The sequence below is a fragment of the Leptonychotes weddellii genome, chromosome 14 (genome assembly GCF_054177405.1).
Source record: "Leptonychotes weddellii isolate Sample4059 chromosome 14, ASM5417740v2, whole genome shotgun sequence".
Lineage (NCBI taxonomy): Eukaryota > Metazoa > Chordata > Mammalia > Carnivora > Phocidae > Leptonychotes > Leptonychotes weddellii.
The window spans coordinates 1,937,364-1,960,238 of record NC_138382.1 but is presented as its reverse complement, the minus strand read 5'-3'; positions in this window follow the sequence as shown (position 1 = coordinate 1,960,238).

The window sequence follows — 22,875 nt, the reverse complement described above, 5'->3', positions numbered from 1 at the left end:
AATTCTGAAAAACACCTATAAACAAGATGTAGAATGAGTAATACAGCCACGGATGTATTATTGGATTATGGTCATTGCTTTTCTTGGTTGTCAAACTACAGTGGATGCAAACCATTCACAGGGTGGTATTATGTGAATGGCTCTTACCTGGGGAGACTTCGCCTCCCGACGACATTTCTGACGTCCTGACCTTGCCGTACGGCTGGCGTCTAGTGGGCAGATGTCAGGGATGACGCTCACCATCCTACAGGGCCCAGGGCAGCTGTCCACAATAAATAATTATTTGGTCCAAAATGTCAGGGGTGCTGAGGTTGAGAAAGCCTGTCTTCTGCCAATACTTAAGTTCTCTCCATCCTCCCCACTGGGCCTCAGATCAATAGAAAGAACAGGCCCTTTCAGTCTCTGCCAGGAAATCCGTCCCCAGGAAACACAATGCTCACGGCAAGGAAATGTTTATTTTCAACTGTGATATTTTTATACAGATGACATCAATTCATCTAAGAGGGGATAGAATAACAGAATGCAAGCAATAGGGACACCAAGGTTTTTTTCAGAGGTCTGTGCTGGTTTTTACATCATATCAAAACAGGACCGAAATGGTCCATTTTCTTGATTTGCTACCAGATCCAGGAGGAGACTGGGTCCGAATCAGTCCTGCTGAGCATCACTGGGCCTCCCCCACCCTGCTCCCTGGGCGGCCCCCCACTTCGGGCTGATGGGGACATTCAAGGCCTGGGGGCTGACTTCCCCTAGAGACAGTCAGATTCAAAGGCTCTGATTTCCCATCAAATGCAATGCTGAGCTCTAGGCAAGTACAAGGACCACTTTTAGTCACACTGAGAGGCCACTGAGCCCGGTAGCTCTGTGTTGAGGGCAGATGTGTGTCGAGGGCAGGTAGGGGGGTTTTGCCTTCAACCCATCCCCCACCCTGCGGGAGCAACGAAACACCAGTGTGTCCGTGTACTGGCAGCTGAATGTGAGCACTTCATCACCTTCCCAGAGCCCCGCAGAATGGCCTGCACAACCTTCCCTCTGTTTGCTTGGGAAGCGGTATGATAGCCTTCTCCATAGTTATTTAGTGAATGTACGTATCGAGATAGAAAACAAGTGAGTTTTCTGGGGAACTGTAGTTGGCCTCTCTCCTCCTGACTTACAGCAGATCTGCATCCCACCTTTCTGGAAGGGTTTGCAACTCCCTTATTCAGCAATATTCAACAACACCACAATGGGACGACCCCTTCTGCTTCCCAGGAGGACACGGAGGGTGGGGAGGATCTCCGGCTCTGTGCAGGGCGGGGCCCAGAGACCTCCCCAACTCATAAACCCCTCAATACCATAATCAGCAGTGGGGTGCTAGCCCGACTTCCAGGGAGAGGAGCCCGATGGTTGGGTCCAGAATGGGATGCCAGGGAAGCAGGGGTAGGGAGGGACGGGGGTGGGGTGAGTCAGGAAAAGAAAAACAAACACAAGAAAATGCTTTCGGGCCAGGCTCACCTCCGAAAGGAGCGCACTGACGGCCGGGTCTCACTGGAGATCTCCCGGAGGCCTGGAGATGACCGCTCTTGCACACAGTCCAGCAGGGAGCAAGGAGGAAGAGCTCCTAAGCTGGTCAGCAAGTGCCCCAGGGAACTCGAGCTCCCCCTACCCCTGGCCAACAGAGAGTCCCTGGGGGTGGGGTGCTGTCAGCCGCAGGCCACAGGGAGACGCCGCCAACACAGGACAGTGTTGCAACTCAGCACACCTACCTCCAAGGAGGACGGGACTTCCCTCTGCAGCCCATGGGGATTCGGCTGCTGCCAGGCCCCACCTTCCTGGAGAGGTCAGAATACCATCAAGCAGAACATCTGGGTGAGCAGAGCTAGAACAGTGTGTAAATGGGGTCTGCGACAGCCGTGGATGTGCTTACGGGACCCAAAGAGCCAAAGAAGGATCTTGACTTTAGTTGGAAGGGTTTCACTGGGCTAAGACTTTGGGTGGGTCCGGGGTGTGCACCAGCTGCCAGAGGCGGGTACGGACAGCAGGTTCAGGTGTGGCTGCGGAAGGGGTTCGGGAATCCCTGGGGCCTAGGTCCCAGGATCCATGCAACAGACCTTTTCTGGCAGCTCAGGAAGAGGTAAGAAGCTGAAAGCAGAGATTGCTGGAAGCCACGTACGGCCAGGCAACCGTGGGCTGCCCTGGAAAGGCGTGCCCGGGGCACGGACAGGGGCGTGCCCTGGCAGGTCTCGGGGAGTCAGCGGCACGGCGGGCCACTGCCCGCGTCTGTGCTGCATGGAATTCTACCAGGTTCTGTGTGGGCGTTGGGCTTTCACAATGAGCGAGATGAATAATGATAAATAAAGAACACATCGTTAACAGTTGGTGATAAGCACTAGACGGGGAGTGAGCAGGGGGTGGAAACGGGAAACCGGCTGTAGGAGGCGGGGGCAGAGCCCATCCCTTCCCTTGTCCCATCCCACAGGTGGCCCAGAACAGCTTGCTACGTGATCCCGGTTCTGCTGCTCTCGGCCGGGGGCGTTCTGTGCTGTAGGAGCACGCTCAGCCCACGTGCCGGGACCCAGAAGTTATAGAGAGATGACGGCACCAGGAGCAGCACCCGGCTACCCTCCCCTCGGGGGACAGTCCACAGGCTTTGTCTGCACAGCCACTGAAAGGGTCCCAACGGCCCCCTCGCTGTGTTTGCCCAGAACAATACTTCCGTCCTTGCCTCACTTCCACCCCTCTGCCGCCCCAAGCTTCCTGGAATGAATCCTTGCTTAGGGACTCACGTCTGACACTGCCTTGCATGCTCCAAGATCACCACACCAGAGGCCACAGTTCGTGGATTTACAAACTGTCCCCAAACACACCCCTTGGGTGTAGAATGTGCTGCTTCCCCCTGGAATGGGCTGTGTGCACCCAACTGTCGGTCTGGAAACCTCCTCCTCGGGCTCAGGGACTCAGCGTAGCTGTTGCCTCTACCAAACTGTCTTCCTGACCCCCCGCATGCAGGATGCCTGCGCCCTGCGCTCCCGGCCTTGGGAGCTGCATGTCCGGCGTCCCGTCTGTCTCGTCCACTGGAATGTACGCCCGGCAGCAGGAACATCTCACAGGCTGCCTCTGCTCATACTGCAACCGGGGGGTTACCGTAGCACAGTGAGGACTGAAGCCTTCCTATGCACTTGGCCTGTGCATGGGTGGGTGGACGGATGGATGCAGTCAGGGTAGAACTTGGGGGTCTGATAAGCACCTACTATTTAGTGACGGCTCCAGAATTTCTACTCGGAAGAGACTTAGAGGTGGTAGCCGTATTGGAGGTGAACTCTATGCAGCTCTTTATATAATACTTTGGGTAGGATGGAGATATGCATCCAAAGCTTGGTGGAGACTATGGAACTAGGGAATGGCTCCCTGGGAAACCAGAGCCTTGTGAGAGCACAGCTCTGTGATCCATCCTGCAGTAGACCCTGGAGATAAGATGGGGTGCAGGGCTGTGAATGTGCGCCTCAGTTGGGAAAAAATAGATGCACAGGAGGGAGAGATGTCTACAAGGAGGTTTACGCTAAAGGCAGATGTCTCGAAGAGGGAATGTTTCCTGACCAAAGACGACAGGAGTCGCTGGAGAAGGCTGGGGTTGGGTGAACTTGAAGACAGCCCCAGAAAAATTGGGGGAAAGGGAGAAAGGAAGGGTGTGAATAGGTCACCATGAAGAAGAATATTCTGTGTGTTTGGGGACTCGTAAGAAAGGCAGAGAGCTTATGTGGGAGATGCATCAGATGAAATGAAGGAATCCAGTGATGAGAGCCTTAGGATGAGGGTGGGTGGGGGAGCCGTGTATGGCCCTCAGGAGGGACCACCGCGGTGACCAATGCCGTTGGTGCTCATTATTCTGTACAGCCGGTTGCTAGAGGGGCTCATAGGGACTGTGGATAAAAGGCACAGAGAGGTGCTCCAGGAAGACGTGTACCTGCATCTGCGTCCACGGGGACCTGACGGGGAACGGCTGAGTGCTAACCCAGGCAGGGGTTGATTCAGACCAGCTCTTGGAGAGTCACAGTGAGAACAGAAGGGCCCAGAAACGCAGGCAGGTCAAAGGAGCCCAGGCGGGCTTGAGGGGCGACCCCGATGTGAGGGTTGAGGGAGAGACAGGACTCAGGGACGGCCACGGGCTGCTACAGCCAATGTTGACAGGACACCTAGTTCCTCCTGCTGTGTGTCGAGAGCTCAGTGAGCACTGACGGTTAAAGGAAACTGTGCATTCCAGCTGTCTCATGGCCCACCTTGGCACAGGGTTGCACTGAAACAGTGAATTCAGTCCCTAGAATAAGGGGCTCAACATTTCACTGCGTCATATTGAGAATCCCATAAATAGGGTATAGTTATGATGCACAAAAAACTTCCTAAACCTTCCCCATCTCTTTCATTTGGAATGTCTCTCTTACACCTGTGTTTCCCAAAGTTTTAGTGCTTCCTCCCCGAGCGCCCAAATTCACCCCAGGCCAGCTTGCCCAGGCTCCGGTTTCTCCCCCTCAAATCCTGACTCTTCAACATTTTTGCTTTTGTTTGGGGTTGCATTTTTTATTTGGCTTTGTATTTTTTTTTTCAATTTTTCTGCTCACACGTTTCCTGGATTCCATTGGAAAAAATATATATAACAGCCAGGCCAGGAATCTGACCCAAGAATCATTCCTTTCTTGCTGTCCCTCTCGCCCACTCACCTTATATCCCACCTGCATGGTGCTGGTAGTAACAGAAACTCCAGGCCCCCATACATGAGTGACTTTTCTTTTCTCCTTGTCACAGAAGTAAACCCTTGACTCTTTTTTTACCCAAATTGCTCAGACCTAAATCCAATCCAGTCCAAATATTCATGTTCACGTTAACCTCAAATGGAAACTATAGAAGAAGAAAAATCCATTCTCCTGTTGGGCCATTTGGAACGATCACCAAATCCATGATAGAAAAGTCAGTTTCAGGGACGCCTGGGTGGCTCAGTTGGTTAAGCGTCTGCCTTCAGCTCAGGTCATGATCCCAGGGTCCTGGGATCGAGTCCCGCATCGGGCTCCCTGCTACGCGGGGAGCCTGCTTCTCCCTCTGCCTCTGCCTCTCTCTCTCTATCTCTCATGAATAAATAAATAAAATCTTAAAAAAAAAAAAAAGAAAGAAAAGTCAGTTTCATGGTCCATACCTCTCCAATGGTCACTCAGATTGGGGTTATTCAATGCTGGGAAGAATGGAAAGCTAAACACAAGACACACTGGAGCTTTTAGTTTGGAACCAGTGGGCAGGGTATGCAGAAGAGGAAGGGGTGGGAAAGAATGAATTCCCAAGGTGCACACGCACGTGCACACACAAACACACACATCTTTCCTTCTTCATGTGCACCGACTCTGTGTTATGACTATGGCAACTAAATAGTTATTATGTATGTCTTCTTTTTAACTGCACACAAATTACTCAGAGAGTGCATGCACAGATTCCTGGAAGGGAGGTTTCTGGATTGCCTTTGCTCCTCACGTTCTGTAGACTACAGCTGTTGGTTCTGAGTACAGACCAGCCATCTCCTCAAAGAGGTCTTGCCTCAGGAGTTGGGTCCATGAATCCATCAAAGCACCCACGGCTCCCCTTTGCTGTGGGAAAGAACATCCAGCACTAGCAGCTGAGCTCAAAACCCTACACTCACCTCCCTGTCACTTGCTGTCCGTGCAAACTGTGATTTGAATGTTGGGCATTATAAACTTCAGGTTCAAAATTCTTTTACAAACAGTAATCGAGCTATCAGTTAGACCCGCCTTCAGTTTACCTGGCTGCTCATCAGCTCTTCTTCATCTTGCTGCAGTAGGATTGTTTTTGCAAGCATAGTGACAATGAGATGTTCAGCATTTTAAATATCAGATATGGCACCCATGAATATATCGCACAAATTGCAGATAACTTATTTTTATATAATCCATCTCTTAAGTTACGGAATATTTCCAGCCCACTGAACTACAATGGACACTCATGTAGTTACTATCCAGATTTCATAAATTGTGCCACATTTGCTTCAGATTTTTTGTAGTTGAAGCCCCACTTATGCTGACTCATTCATCTGCATTTTTTCCCACGGTGCACCGGGAGAGATCAGGGTCTTTTCTGCTTCTTTTTTTTTCTAGTTGGAACCCCGTCTACAGAGAACCTTATTATTTATTCCACCAAGTTTATCTCGATGTGTTCAGTTAATTTAGAAAATCCTTTCCTTCTCAAAAATAGCTAGTTCCAAGCCTATTGTCTGGATATGAGCTCAAAATCACCATCACCATCATCATCACTGTCATCATCAACATCTCTAGCATCACCATCACCACCATCATCACCACCACCATCATCACCATCATCATCACCATCATCACCATATCACCATCATCACCATCACCACCATCACCATCATCACCATCATCATCATCACCATCATCACCATCACCACCATCACCATCATCACCATCATCATCATCACCATCATCACCATCACCACCATCATCACCACCATCATCACCACCATCACCATCACCATCACCATCACCACCATCACCATCATCATCACCATCACCACCATCACCATCACCACCATCATCACCATCACCATCATCACCATCATCACCATATCACCATCATCATCACCATCACCACCATCACCATCACCACCATCATCACCATCACCATCATCACCATCATCACCATCACCACCATCACCACCACCATCATCATCATCTCACCTATTAAACATTTACCAGCACACTTCTGCCCCCCTCCAAGAAGAAACAAGGTATGGGAAGAGGGGAAATGCATACAAGTTTAGGAAACAGATTTAAAAAGTCTGCCGTGATCTCAAAGTATTTCCTTCCAGTTTTCATCCCCAAAGAAACTTATGTCTCCCTCTTAACCATCATGGTGTACCTGTAATTTTTATTTCTTTTGGATGCCACATCATAAACATTTTCCATACACTACACACTTTCATAATTAGCACTTACACCAACCCCTCTACTTGGTCATTTTTCATTCCCATGAACATTTTATAGCTTATAGCATTCTTCTTTTATAAAATCTTCTGTGTAATATGTTATCATAATAAGATTCAAACACCCCAGAAGTGCAGAGGCTCGCCACCATCTCCACACCGGTGGTGGCCACCTGCATCCATGGGCTTTCCTCCACACACTTCCCACATCCTCACACACATATTGACATAAACCAAAGACATTTTGGGGAATGTTGACATACATGGAACCATTCTATATCAACAATATCGCAAGACATTTTATCTCACAATATGGGTCAGTGAACTCCACTTTCTGTATATAGTCAAGTCCCTTAGAGCGCAGTTTCACATTCCAAATATGCATCACTATGTCCCCATAATTTGTTTAGGTTTCTCCTCTGCTGGAGGCGCTAGGATGTGGGACTGACAGGCTCAAGGGCAGCATATTTTATAACCTGCTTCTAAAACAGTTTACAAAAAAAGTGTATCGATGTTTCCTTCTCCACATACTTGCAAACCCTTGAATATAACCAAATTTAAAAAAATTTCCCACTCCAATAAGCAAATAGTGGGTATATTGTGGTTCTTATTTGCATTTTATGATCAGAAATGAGGTTGAGTATCTTTTCATATTTGTCATTTGCTGTTTTCTGCAAATATCCTCTTCTTATCCTTTGTCTATCTTTTTTTTAAATTATGTTGTGTTAATCACCATACATTACATCATTAGTTTTTGATGTAGTGTTCCATGATTCATTGTGTATCTTTTGAATGAATTATTTTTACCTTTTATTATTGACTTATGGGAGTGTTTCTATCATCTTTCATCTTTTGAATGTGTTGCAAATACTTTCTACTCTGTTACTTGCGTTTTAACTTTACTTACCATCTGTTCCCCTACACACAAGAACTAGACTTTCATGTGAATAAAGCTGACAGTGTCCCCACTGATGATTTCGTGATGATGATGATTATTAATCCTGGCTTCAAAACCCCATTGTCTTCACACACACACACACACACATACACACACACACACACACAGGATTTCATTTCTAATGCGGACGTTTCTGGTCCAGCGGCCCATCCTGGCAGCTCTCCACTGGGCAGTGCCTCAGGGATCTGAGGTCCCTTCATTGTGTCCCCACCGTCCCAGAGTTCTTCACTCCCCCCCGCACTGTGAATGGCAGACAGAGAGTGGCCCCAACGCTCCAAGACCAGCAAGGACGGGTGGACACACATCACTGCCCCCGCACTCCAGCAGGCAGAACTCCCTCCTGTGCTGTGTCCCTGCTGGGGAGGTGGGTGTCCTGTGCGCCCAGAACCAGGGCACAGCTTGGTGAACAGACAGCCTGTCTCTTTTCTCTGCTACAGCTCTGGCTTTGTTTCTTGCTTCAGAAATCCTTTCCCACTCTCAAAGGGCTGAAATGTTTCCATTCTATTCCCTTCCATTATGTTTCCAGGGAGCATTCCCCTCCTTAATCCATCTGGAACTTATTTTTTATAATATATGAAAGTCTCAACGGATAACCACACATCTCAAAACCTCTGATGGAATGGTCCTCTCCCCACTATTTTGATACACCTTTCCCCCAGATTTATTGAGATACAGCTGACATGTGACATTGTATTCGTTCACAGTGCCTTACAACATAATGATTCCATATTTGTGTATATTGTGAAATGGTCACAGTAAGTCTAGCTAACACCCACCACCATATATCATTACAAAAAAAAGTTAAGATCTATTCTCTTAGCAACTTCCAAATATAGGATCGAGTGTTGTTAGCCATAGTCACCGTGCTGCGCCCTCCATCCCAGGACCGAGTCGTCTTGTCATTGGACACTGGCACTGAAACACCTCTTGCTCAAACTGCATTTTCATCCCTAAGTTGCTCTGTTTATGGACTGTCTTCCGCTTCTCTAATGTACCTGTCATCCCCAAATCAACACCAGAAATTTAATTGTTTCAGTCACTCTGGGTCTGCAGCTTGCTTTCAGATAGCCAACCCCCTCCTCTACCTGTTTGTTCAGGATTTTCTCGGCTATTCATATACATTTTCTTTTCCACAGCAATGTCATCATCTTAAATATTCCATTTCGAGGCTATGTGATAACTTACTGACATTGGGATTTTCAGACTGTTTGCTCTGTTCACATTCACGTTTGTCTCCCCAGGGTGATTTCTGGAAGTAGAACTGCTGGCTTGAAAAATAGTAACATGCTTAAGGGTGTTGGTGTGCTCTACCAAGTTGCCCTTCAGCGTGGTTCTACCAAATGTATCCCCACCAGCAAATAAATGATAGGGATCTTTTCTCCACATGCTCGGCAGCTCTGAGCACGACAATCTTTAAAAAATATTTACTCTAATTAACATTTTCTTCCACTGTGAATTCATTTGAAATCAAGTAAGGTGAGATTCATATTACTGGATGTTTTCATGTCCGGCATGAATTGGTACTTAGGTCCTTATTGCAAAAGATCATTAATTATCACTAACTTGCTGTAAGGAAAGCAGCCCAGTGTGGGAGCTCACGCAGCATCCCAGCCTCCAGTGGTGCACATTTTGCTACCTGAAGCCTTGGGGTCATGCAGACAGCATTCACATAGGGTGGATCTTTGGGTGTCTCCCCTGGGTGGGGTCCCTTCATCCTTGGATGAGGATTGTCCTCACCCCCATGCAGCGAGCACTGCCCGGGGAGCAGGGACCTGCCCCATCCTGCCCTGCACAGCACGCATCTATGGCCAGCCTCAGCCCCCATCCAGTCCCTACCAGACCCTCAGAAGCTGCCAACCTGGCCGTCTGGCTGCTCCACACACGGGGGCAGGGGACTCAACAAGCACCGGAAGGTTCTGATGCCTTGATGCTTGAGCCTCTGGCATGAGGCCCCCTAAACGTGAGGTGGCTGAGGATTAGGGGGCCTCCGTGATCACAGACGGTTCTGGGGACCCTTCCTACAAAATGCCACAGTGCCATCCCAGGAAGCTGCTCACACGGTGCCTGTCCTCAGGAAAGGAGCCACCCACTGCCTTTGCCCGTCTGAGTCACCGGGTGAGCAGGACAGGGCCTGCGAAGGCGGAATGCCCAGATGTGATTTCTCACCCGGAAAGTTCTCCAGGCCAGCTGCTGACCCACTTGGGGCCGTCCTTTGTGCATTCACCACGAACACTCTGAAAAGGCCTGTTGTCGAATTCTTCTGCTATTTTGCAATGTCAACAGACACGATGCTCTGAAGTAGCAAATGAGGCCCGGCTTGGACAAAGCCCCTTTATGCCCGGGAGGCCCAGGGAGTCAGACGCACTTGGGGAGGTGAAAGGGCCCAGAGCATCGGGACACCCTGCCTGGTGCCCAGCAGGAGGGAAGCCAGGAGCCGGAATGTTCCGACTGGGCGTGCCTGGGGGGTCGGGGCGGGGGCACTGGGGGAGGAAAACCATCCGGGAGAGTCCGTCTGGCTCTGTCGGAAGACACGTAACAAAACCAGTGAGGCTAGGACTCCGCAAGCTTTCCTGTACGCACAGTTCACGGTACTAATAACACCTGTGAAGGGCTGTCAGCGGGCTGGTCAAGGCAGATGCCTGATAACTCACAGAGCAAATCCCACGAGAACCTCCCGCTGATCAGGAGCAAAGCTCACAAGACCGTTTGGTGCCGCCCAAGCGAGAGGGGCCCGATCGCTGGTGTAGTGCTGCCCGCGTGTGAGGTGAACACTTCCAGATGCCCGCGTTCGTAGGTGGGCATGGCCTTGCTCCCATGAGTGGGTAATAAAATAAAGAGCTCCACAGGTGTCAGACCGCATTTATGAGCCTGACGAGAACTGCAGAGAGCACGACACAGACTCGGGTGGAGGCAAGTCTGTCAGTCAAGTAAAGCTCGAAGAACGCACGCTGGATGATGAACTCTCATTATTAAGGACAAGATTCACACACGCACATTACGCACCTTACTTTGGCCCTGGTACCCGTCACTAACATGTCCCACTCTGTTTATTCATTTTGTATGGGGCCCCAAACACCTGCAGAGTCCGTGTGAACTTCCAAGGCCCGTAATCAACAGGAACCCTGGTCAGAAGACAAAGAGAAGGGCTCAGATGGCTGTGCTTGGCGCTCTGAGTCCACCATGCACGCCTCGGGGCTCTGACCAGCTCATGGATGGGCCCCAATGTGGTTGAATCCACTGTCCCTGTGGGTGGGTCGGGACAGCAGCTCTGGGAAGATGCCCCCAAAATGCCTCCCACGTGTGGATGAGTCAGTTGCAGAAACACCAAGTAAAGAGGTAGAAACTGTAGCTCCACCTGAAAAACTGGCTTGAGGGGTTCCTCGTCGACAGTAAAGCCAAAGGAGCCATGAGTGACGAGTGTGCGGGCGTGTTCGGGGTCTGACCCCTAGCCCCGAGTCTGTCGGGAACTTGGCGGGCCCTTGGCTCTCCCAGCGCCTTTTGATGGTGACCACCGTGGCCGTGGGGCAAGCGCCCCTCTCTGTCTGGTGCAGCCAGAGCTCGGGTGACATGCATTCTGCTCTAAGACGCACTTCCCCCCGGGGGCCGAGACCAACCAGCCAAGGCCAGGAGGCCCCGGTGGGTCCCCACACGAGGCGGGAGAGGAGCCTCCAGGGAGACACCGGGAGATGCGACTGCAGAGTCCGGCTGTTTAATGACCTTCCCACCTACAGCATCCCGAGTGGTGGAGCAGTTTCCAGGGTGTCAGCTACAAGAAGAGAGGTTTTGTCTCCAATTAGGAGTTATTAAGAAATAGACTGAATAGCCACTAGAGGGGACCCAGACCCAGAACTGAAAAGGTTTCAACTCAGAGACTCGGAGATTCTGTGATTTAATCCCCATCTAGTCTCCAAACATGATTTTTTTTTTAAAGATTTATTTATTTATTTGAGAGAGAGAGCACGAGCGGGGTCGGGGGTAGGGTGCAGAGGGAGAAGGAGAATCTCAAGCAGACTCCCTGCTGAGCACGGAGCCCAACCCAGGGCTCGATCTCAGGACCCCAGGATCACGACCTGAGCTGAAATCAAGAGTCCAATGCTCAACCGACTGCACCACCCGGGTGCTCCCCAAACGCGATTTTTGAAAATTACCAATGGTCCCAACCCCTCCCTTCTCTGAAGAAACTAAAACTGCATTTATCACCCCAACCACCCATCCCAGCACATCTCACAATCTATCCCGCACGCTGGGTCACTTCCACAGCATGCATGCAGGATGGCTGGGCCCTGAAACGCACCGATGATGGGACACTGTCCCTGGCTCTGAGGGGCTCGGTCCCCAGCCTGGCAGGAGCCGCTTCTGACCCTTCCTCCCAGCCCGCATGCAGCCTGCACGGATCACGCTCCTCCGTCTATACTCTCCCAGGAATTGGCTCATATTCAGATGCGGATCTGGTGTTTCATGTTACTCAAGTGAGAAAGCGACTGCCGTAGGGAGCTCCCCGCTTTATTATGATACCCATTATTGTGTTCACTGAATAAGAGCATTTCTGAGCCGTCAAAATCAAACCTTTGCTTGAAGACTTGCTCCAAACCCAGAGCTCCTGGACCCAGTTAAGAGTGTCGCCAGTCGGCAGCGATGGCGCCCGGGCCGGCCGGGCCTAGGCCTGCTGGCGCCTCGCCTCCAGGGGGTCTAGCGGACCCCAGGAGGTGGGTCCTCCAGCCCCAGCCGCCAGCCCACCTATCGAGACCAGTGCACTGTGTCCCTCACTCAGGGGCTGGGCTGCCGGGGCTCTGACGCCCCCGAGCACCATCCTGGGCTGTGACCTGCCCGGCCTGCTGGCTCACCTCCACCGCCCACTTCCCAACTGCAGAAATGGACATTTCCCATGGCTTGCCGCCCGCCCATGCCTCTCCAGGACGGTGACCTCGTGCGATTCTCCTTCCTATCACCACCATGAGCCAACAGCCGTAAGCAAAGTCGTGATAAGACACACCTCGCAGAAGATGTTTCGGGTCTGTCGTGTTTGCTGTCTGCCCCTTTCGGAAAACATGTGTCGACCCCAGACCTGGTCACTATTTCCGTGGGCGACTTAGGACTTACTGAAGCACTAGTGGTAGTAAGGCGCAAGTCAGGGCCCCCTCTGTGTCCCTCAGTCCCCTGCCTTTCAGGCCTTCAGAGGCCCGGGCCTGCTGTGTGGCCCCGGGGAGGAGACCCCACCCAGCGCGCAGGCCACACCTCCCAGCTTTGTCCCCAAGCGGGTGTGGGGTGAGGGCTGTCCCCCTGAGGACGTGTCCCCGTCCTCTGTCAACTTTCATCCTCACCGACTGGCAGTTTCTTTCCACTGAGGGGACGGTGTTGGTCCCTGAGGTCACTGCTGCCCTCCAGCTACACGGGGAAAGCCGCGCTCACTCCTCAGACAAGGCCCCGGAGACGCAGACGCGCAAGAGGCAACCGCGGCAAGCAGGAAGGAAGCTCTTTCACACGTAGGATCAAAGCAGGTTGCCCTGGGTCAAGCCTCGCCGTGGCGCCCCACACCGCAAGCCGAGAGACAGAGAAGGCGGGAGCGAACTGCCCGTCTCTACCCGCCGGGAAGCCGGCGGTTCCCACTGTGATTTTAACGCTCACATGGGGCGGTGTTACCTGGATATCCCCGTAGCGATGTCCTCGATGAAATCTGACAAACCCTAGTTTGACAGAGTAGGAGACACGGGAAAGAAAAGGTGAGGGCAGACAGGGAATTAGCACGTGTTAATTGATCCGGTGAGGGTCCTCGGGTGCAAACAGATGCTGGCTAACCCGAGCCCGTCCTTGTGGGATTATCAGACACTCACAGGATGCAGGGAGATCCGGAGAGCCAGCCCAGAACACGCAGGAACAGAGGCCAGGGGCCCAGAGCACAGCCGAGCCCCTCGGGGGAGGAGGGTCCATCTGCAGGGGACATTGCTGCCCTCGCTACCCTTCATCCACCAGGCTCCTGGCGCCAGCGACTCTACCACGAGTGACCTCCCCGCGACCCAGCGCCTGTGCCTTGCTGATCCGGAACCCCGGCGGGAGCTTCCAGTGCGCCTGCTCTGGATTCTGTGCCCACCCTTGCTGCCAACGGGCAGGAGGAGGGGAGCACCGGGCTCCCCTGAGCTTGCAGAGGGGGCGGGCCTGCTTCCGCCAAAACCCACACGGTGTGTCAGATCCCTCCAAACGGTAGGAAGATTTCGGAACTGGCCACCAACGTAACACCCAGTGATTATCAACAGCTGCCCAGCCCTCTGTCCCGGTCACCGTCACGGGATTTCCGACCATACTGTCCCCGACTAGAAAGGAAATCATCCACATCACACGTAAGCTCCTGCCACATGGCTCTCACTCGTACAACCAAAAGGCACGCTCACTCCCCCAGGAAAACTCCCAAAGCCTCCTCTGGGTCAGCACCCGGCACCAGTTAGGGCCCCTGTTGTGTGTGACTGGGGGCTGGCTGGCAAAAATCGAAGGGCAGGCCACCAGATTGGAAATTCAGCTGAAAGCTGATACTGCAGTTTTGGGTCTGAAGGCTAGAAACTAGACAGGATTTCTCTGGAGCTGACTGGTGGCACAGTTCCTTCTTTGAGAAAACCTCGGTCTTTTGCTCCGAGGGCCTTCAGCTGATTGCATGAGACCCATTGCAGAGGGTAATTTGATCTAATTAAAGCCAATTGATTGTAAATGTTCATGACCTCTGTACAAACCCTTCACAGCAACATCTGGACTGGTGTTTGACCGAACAAACGGGCATCACGGTCTAGCCAGGCTGACACATCGAATGACCTGTCCCACTGTCTTGTGATGAGATGTCCCCCACCTCCTCCCCAGAGCACCTGCTGTGTGCACCCTCTGCTCCCGCTTACGCGCATCCCCCGCAAGATGGTCCCAACGTGAAGCAGCATCGCCTTGCAGTTCATTTGTGGCCACGTGTTCCAGTTCCTCATTAGTGCAAAACCACCATCCCCAAACAGCAGCTTCAAGGAATTCAGTCACGTCTTCCTACCATCCCAGGTGTGTGCTGAGCAAGATGAGCTAGAGGTTCTCAGCAGGGTCTCGCTGAGACCAGCGGGCGGACTCATCCTCCAGGCCGTTGCCCTCACGTGTCTGGCCCCTGGGCAGGGAGGACTCAGACGCCCTGCACGTAACAGCTGGGGTCCCTGGCCATCTCCCTGTGTGGTCTCTTTGCGACATGCCCCGGGCTAGCTGGACTCCTTCGAAGACGGCCGGAGTTGCTAAGAGTGGATGGCAAACGTTCTCGCCGTGCACGTGCACAGAAGGAGACCGTGTGAGGTCCCGGAAGTGCTGACTGACCTCGTGGTGGCAATCATTTCACAAGTCCTATGTGTATCAGATCATCACGTTGTGCCCCTTACGCTGACACGCTGTAAGTGATAAAGCAGGGAAAAAAACAAAAATAAAGGACAGCCGGAGGCTCCCAGAGTGAGCAGGCAGGCTGTGTGGCCTCTCTCTCTGAGCACCGGAAGCCCACCCAGGTTCAAGGGGAGGCCACATGGAATCTGAGGACATGTGTTCAAGCCACCGCAGAAAGCTTCCTCCTCTGTGATCTGACTCTGAAATTCATCCCTGGAATCCAGCAGTAATTGTACATCTGCCTCTTGCAGGGCGATTCCCTCAGGCAAGGAAATTATAGTATCTTCGACAAGAGCCACGGAGGCCGCACCAGGCGCCGGCTCCTCCTCCCCCACATCCCGCCCCAGCGTCCCTGACCTCTGCTTCCACACGATGCTTAGCTGTCTCTGTAACTTGGGAAATCACTCTGATTCTGGTTTTGATTTTTAGCTACTGTCACCCTGTGGGACCAGAGAGGAGTGATCCTATCAACACATTTAGGAAAACTCGACCAGGGACGCGTGTTGGGACTTGAACTTCCTTTCTTCCCATCTGCCCAACACAGTCACTCTGAGCTAGAGGCCCTGAGGCCTGGAACTGCTGACGTTCTGTGTTCTGTCTCATCCTGGCTGCAAGTCGGCTGCCAAAGAAAGCTTGACTGTCCTGAGCACTTGGGTCCAAGCGACCACAGGCAAAAATGGGAGATGTGATTTCCTGTTTAGCCACTGGCTTCTATTTCAGTTTTCTGTCCTTGTATACAAAACCACCCCAAAACTTAGTGGCTCAAAACATCATTTTGTATTTCCCATGGCGGGTTGATTTCTGCTGGCCGCGCTTGGGTCCCTCACGTGGCTGCATCCAGCTGGTGGAGAGACTGGGCTGGGAGAGGGCAGGGACCGGTGCTGATGGATGTCAGGGGCGGCTCGGCCCCCTCACCGTGGGCTGTGTCCCAGGCCTGCCCCTGCTTCACGTTCTGGCGGCCCTCTGTAGCTCTCCTTCGTTGTACATCTAACAATTGCAACTCAGTGCTTACCCTGTAATTATTTGTGGAACGCCTGTCCGTGCAATCGCACACTCTGGCTGTCTTCTTCACACCTGCATTCTCAGTGCTTATCACAATGCTTCCCGTGTGTCAGGACTGAAATACGCAGCCACAGAAGGAGGAAGTAAATGTGCAGGGGACACTACATTCAAGTACCATCTCACTTATCTAGTGGCTATGGGCTCGAGGGTCAGGATTCCCACCTGTAAAATAGGAAATGGAGTAACTTTCTTGCTCAGTTACTATGAGGATGAAACCAGAAAACAGACACGTGTGCTGAGCACATGCCGTTCACGTATGTGGGCAGCTAGTCGGCCCAGAGTTAATTACATGGAAGGTTTGCTTCATACTCAACCACTGGACAAGGTTGCTTTGGCTACTTGGGGTCTTCTGTGGCTCCATACGAATGTCAGCATTATTTGTTCAAGTTTTGCGGAACAGGTTGTTGGTATTTTGATAGAGATTGCTTTGAACCTGTAAGTTGCGTCGGGTAATATGGACACTTCGACAACATTAAATCTTCCAATCCATGAGCATGGTATATCTTTCCATTTGTTTCTGTCATCTTCAATTTCTTTCATCAATGTATCATAGTTTTCAGAGTACAGACACTTCACCTCTTTGGTTAGGTTTATTCCAAGGTATTTTATTCTTTTGGGTGCAATAGTAAATGGTGTTGTTTTTTTAATTTCTCTTTCTGTGACTTTGTTGCTGGTGTATAGAAATGCTACCAATTTCTGGGTATTAATTTCATATCCTGCCACTTTACTGAATTCACTTATTATTCTAGTGGGTTTTTTTCGTGGAGTCTTTAGGATTTTCTATGTATATATCATGTCATCTGCAAGCAGTGACAATTTAACTTCTCTATGAATATGGATGCCTTTTATTTCTTTTTGCTGTCTGATTGCTGTGGCTAGGACTTCTAGAACTATGTTGAATAAAAACGGTGAGAGGAAACATCCTTGTCTTGTTCCTGACCTTAGGGGAAAAGCTCTCAGCTTTTCCCCATTGAGTATGTTAGCTGTGGGTTTTTCATATATGGCCTTTATTTGTTTAGGTATGTTCCCTCTAGCCCTATTTTGTTGATGATTTTTATCATGAATGGATGTTGAATCTTGTCAAATGCTTTTTTGTATCTATTGAGATAATCATATGATTTTTATCCTTCATCTTGTTGATGCGATGTATCGTGTTGGTTGATTTGCAAATATTGAACCACCCTTACTTACATCCCAGGAATAAATTGCACCTGATCGTGGTGAATGATCTTTTTAATGTATTGTTACATGTGATTTGCTAGTATTTTGTTGGGGATTTTTACATCTATGTCCACAGATATTGACCTGTAGTCCTGGGTTTTTGTTTGTTTGTTTGTTTGTTTTGTAGTGTCTTTATCTGGTTTTGGTATCAGGATAATGCTGGCCTTATAGAATGAATTTGGAAGCCTTCCTTCCCCTTCTATTTTTTGGAATACTTTGAGGAGAATAGTTATTTACTCTTCTGTAAATGTCTGGTAGAATTTGCTTGTGAAACTTTCTGATCCTGGACTTTTGTGGTAGAATTTGCTTGTGAAACTTTCTGATCCTGGACTTTTGTTTGTTTTAGTTTTTTATTATGGATTCAATTTCATTGGTTGTGATTCGTCTATTCAGATTTTCTATTTCTTCCTGATTCAGTTTTGGAAGATTGTGTGTTTCTAGGAATTTACCCATTTCTTCCAGATTGTCCAGTTTGTTGGCATGTAATATTCTCTTATAATCCTTCATATTTCTATGGTGTTGGTTATTATTTCTCGGCTCTTATTTCTGACGTTACACAGTTGGGTCCTTTCTCTTTTTTTCTTGATGAGTCAGGCTAAGGGGTTGTCAATGTTGTTTATCTTTTCAAAGAACCAACTCCTGGTTTCATTGATTTTCTATTGTTGTTTTAGTCTTTATGTCTTTTATTTCTGCTCTGATCTTTACCATTTCATTACTTCTATTCACCTTGGGCTTCTTTTGTTGTTCTTTTTCCTGATCCTTTAAGTGTAAGGTTAGGTTGTCTATTTGAGATTTGTCTTGCCTTCTGTGGTAGGCCTGTATTGCTATTAACTTCCCTCTTAGGACCACTTTTGCTGCACCCCAAAGCTTTTGGACCATCATGTTATCAGGTGTCATTGGTTCCTTTTAATATTGTCTATCCCTTTAGTGAAGGTTCTCCAACCCAGTGAGAATCTTTACAATCATTACTTCAAATTCTTTATCAGGCACCTTGCTCATCCTTGTTTCATTCAGTTATTTTTCTGAGGTTTTTTTCTTGTTCTTTCTTTGTCTGTATTCTGCGGGCTCCCCATTTTCCTTGACTGTCTGTGTGTGTTTCCATGGATTGGGCGAAACAGCTGCTCCTCCTGACATTGAAGGCGTCCTGTGTGCAGAGTCCCCGTGTGGACCGTGTAGGCTTGCTGACTTTGCTGGCTGGCTGGAGCTGTGGCTGTATGTGCCAGCTACTCTTAAACCACGGCTTTTACAGAGAGAACAGAGGAAAACAATAATAAAAAAAGAAAAAAGAAAAGAAAAATAATAAAAGAAGAAAAGGAGAAATTTTTTTAAAAGGAAGGAAGGAAGGAAAGAAAGAAAAAAAGAAAGAAGAAAGAAAGAGAAAGAAAGAAAGAAAGAAAGAAAGAAAGAAAGAAAGAAAGAAAGAAAGAAAGAAAGAAAGAAAGAAAGAAAGAAAGAAAGAAAGAAAGAAAGGAAAGAAAGACAGGAATGTAAACCGCATGGTCGTCCGTCCCTCTGACCTGGAGAGCATTCTTGCAGCTTCTCTGCCGCCTGGCAGAGTTCAGGTGTTGTCTCTTTTAGATGCTAGTTGCTCTTTTAAACCAAGGGATCTGTCCCCAGGACCTCAGTATTGTCCCCACTGCTGTTGGCCGCGTTGGGGTGGGGATTCCCTGTATTGCCGTGTCTCCGTCTCTCTAGCTGTCCTGTCTTTGGTTGTTCGCTAGCTGTCCAGTCGGCCCTCGGGGTCCTGAATCTTCTAATTTAGAGAGCTCCACGAAGCAGGTGGGTTCAGAGTCTCCCTACATCGCCATCCTGGACCGGAACTCCCCTCTGCAATGACTTTAGAAGAGGTGGTGGATGGGGGCGCTGGGGTGGCTCCATCGACTCCGTCAGCGGCTGGTGGGCCTGGAATCACAGGCAGGAGCCCGGCCCTCAGAGGTCTGAGGCTCGGGGGAGACGGACGTCCTCGTCTGAGGGACAGGAATAGGGCCTGAGGCCAGAGCGCAGGAGAGAAAGAAGCAGGACCACACTCAGGTGAGGCTGTAGTGGGAAGACACCGCGTCAGGCAGGCTGAGGAAGGTGGGTGGATTCTGAGTGCGCGGACAGACACAAGCAGGGGAAACAGTCCCTTTTGAAGGCTGGCCCTGCTGCTGAGGGTGAGTCCGCCAAAACAGTGCAGACCCATTTTGTCATAGTTTTAGTTTTATAACTTTTTTTTTTTACCATGAACACATATTCATTCTAAAATTTAAAAAATAAACAGCAGCTATAAAACAACACTGCAGCTCAAATTTCCCCTGAGGATTTCTTGGTCCGCGGGGGCCAGAGGCAGGCTGAGTGTGAGGTGGGGAGCGGGGCTGACGGCTGCCAGGTGCCCACAGAAGGAGGTGATCTCACCCACGGGCCGGGAGCCAAGGGGCCCCCGCCTGGCTGTCCCCGGACCCCTTGCTCCCGTCTCCCGAGGCCTGCACCCCGAGCCCCTGCGGGAGCGGGGGCCGTGGGAAATGCCGGCGAGGTCTCAGCTGTGAAATTGCTCCCGGCGTCTGAATGTCATTTGCATGGGCTCCCTTAACCTCTCCTCTGAGTTCCAAATATGTCAAAGAGTCCCTCGGGACCGTCACCGGGGAAACCCCGGTCCCCAGCATGGGGGCCGCTTGCCCAGGAATGCTGCATGCCCTCATGTCCTGAGACATAGCCCTGCTCTGCCCGGCTCCTTCATTCCATCTGGAAGGATCTGGGTGGGACTTGCCTCCCTGAGGTACCACGCATCCCGGTGACACACGTGTGTCTGCAGGTGGCAGTGGTGGCCACAGGGGCAGGGGGACCCCGAAGCCGCACCAGCCGAGCTGCAGGGCTGAGACCCCACGTCTGGCAGGTGGTTTCCGGAGGCCGATGCTGGAGTTCTCCTACTGGCCGTGGGATTAACTGTCCTGAAATGTCTGCAAAGTGAGCTTCAGGAAACTCACTCACATTTCTGCTTTGATTCCCGCGATAAAATCAGAAATTCTTTCCCACAGAAAACAGCGTTAGCCACGAGTTGTAATAAAATATTATACTTTAAAATGTGCTGCTTTAAAATGAAAATTACAGCTTTCCCAGGAAACCGACTAAAAATAAATCGCAAAGCACTCTCTCTGTTAAAGGGCCTGGTGCCGTCAGAAGTCACGTTTGCTCACGCAAGGCCCACAGGAGGACAAGGGATCCTCTGTATTTTGATGCACTAAACTTCTAGCTCTCTCTCTTAGAGGGGTTTGTCTTTTGAACATGATCCTTTCAATGTTTCCCAAGCATATTTGAAGGCCTTTGTTTGCCATCCTGTAAGTTTTCTCATGCTGGTGGTCTCCATTTTCTTATTATTAAAGTAATTGTTTTGATGGGGTTTTTGTTTTTCTATGTGTAGGTATTCGCACAGAATCAAAGGTTAAAATCTGAGTCACAGGGGAGTTCAAGGGAATTTCGTTCTCTTCCACCGTTAGAAGGAATCCCATAGCAATGCCCCCCACCTCCGGACAGCCACCAACTCCAGCTGCACGGGGTCCAAAGGACACGGGTGTCTGAGGAGACCCACCGGCTGCGTCGTGGAGGAAGGGCCATCGCTGAGGACCTGCGCCGAGCGGAGCAGGGGGCTACATCAGAGTCTCGCTCCCTCCATGACGAGGCACCGGAGCCGTGCTCGCCGCAGGACAGCCCCAGAGCCCAGAGTCCGCTCGTCCGGGCTCAGCAGGTGCACCTTGAAATGAGGGTCTCCTTTCTGCATGCACGACCTTCCCCACCCCCCAGCCACCCTCTCCCCATTTAGCATTCAGGGACTCATTCCTTATGCTCTGAGGGACCCGAGAAACCCATCCTCCACAGACGGTGGACGGGGCAGAGCGCAGGGCGGACATGGCCCATCCCATGGGGGAAGAAAAAGGCTGGTGTCGTGGGACAGACGGGAGGGTGCTGGAGATGCTGCCCCAGGCACACCAACACCAGGGGTCCCGGCTCTGCTAAGTCCCAGGAATAAAGCAGTCTTCTCGTCTTCTCACAAGGCCGTCTCGGCCATGCCGGGAAATGAGGATGGCAGATTATTTAGACCAAGGGGGGATTTGGGAACCGATGTACGATGAGCCTTCAGTCCCGTGGAATGAGAACCTTCCCTGCCCGTGCAGCGCGTGGAAGAGTCCCCGGTCTCCGCCGCAGACCGCGGGGCAGGGCCCCTGCTTCTGGCTGCTCCTGGCCCCCTGTCCTCCGTGATGTCGGGACTCACCAGGAAGGGCAGTCTGCTTCCCCCCGTCACAGGCAACTTCTGCTCACTGACGACAACTCTGCTCTCCAGAAACAGGCCTTCAGCCAGGGCTCAGTCTGTTTTGCCAGTCTTCACGACCAAATTCTCCCCTTTGCAAACCTTTCAGAAGTATCTGTAGGAACCGTTTCTCGGGTAGGCTTGTGTGGGGTGCAGAGGGGCCCCATTGGGAGGGCGGCGGGGAGAACCGTTCCCGCTGGGCCCAGCCACCTGCCGAGGTCCAGAGGCTGGAGAGGGTGTGTGCGCGCCTCGTGGGAGAACCCCAGAGCAGCCACCCCGACGCGTCCTCCCCAGAAGAGCAGCATCCCCACCAGGACCCGCTATAAATGCAGGCGACGCAGCCCGCCCCTCTCCTGCGGAGTGACAGCCTCCAGGGGGAGCCCGGGGTCTTTGCTGTAACCAGCCCTCCAGGGCTCTCCCAGGGGTCGGGTTAGAGAACCACGCCCCTGCGGGATGTTTTCTAGCTGGGAGTCCACCCGCCACGGACACGTGCCTGAATATACCGTCGGAAGTCAAATTAGAGGTGAGAACATCACTACTTCTGCCAGGGGACCCCAGAAACTTTGGACAAGGCTCTCATACCGGGCAGTCTGGAATTTCCCTGTCCCCAGGAGCATCGCCAACCTCACCACCACCGGCAGCCCTCCCACGCTGTGCGAGTGTTGATGCGGACACCAGGGTTTTCCCTTGCTCTCTGACCTGTATATTCCCTACACATTGTATATTTTCACTTTCTCGACTTCGGGAAAGCTTGTTTCTAATTCTTTACATATGTCAACAGAATAGCTGGCCAAATGTCAGTGGAAAAGATACTCTAAGTGATCAAAAAAAAAAAAAACCACATCTGGTTCTTTAAACCAAATTAAAAAAGAACCCTTGGGGGGCGCCTGGGTGGCTCAGTTGGTTAAGCAACTGCCTTCGGCTCAGGTCATGATCCTGGAGTCCCGGGATCGAGTCCCGCATCGGGCTCCCTGCTGTCAGCAGGGAGTC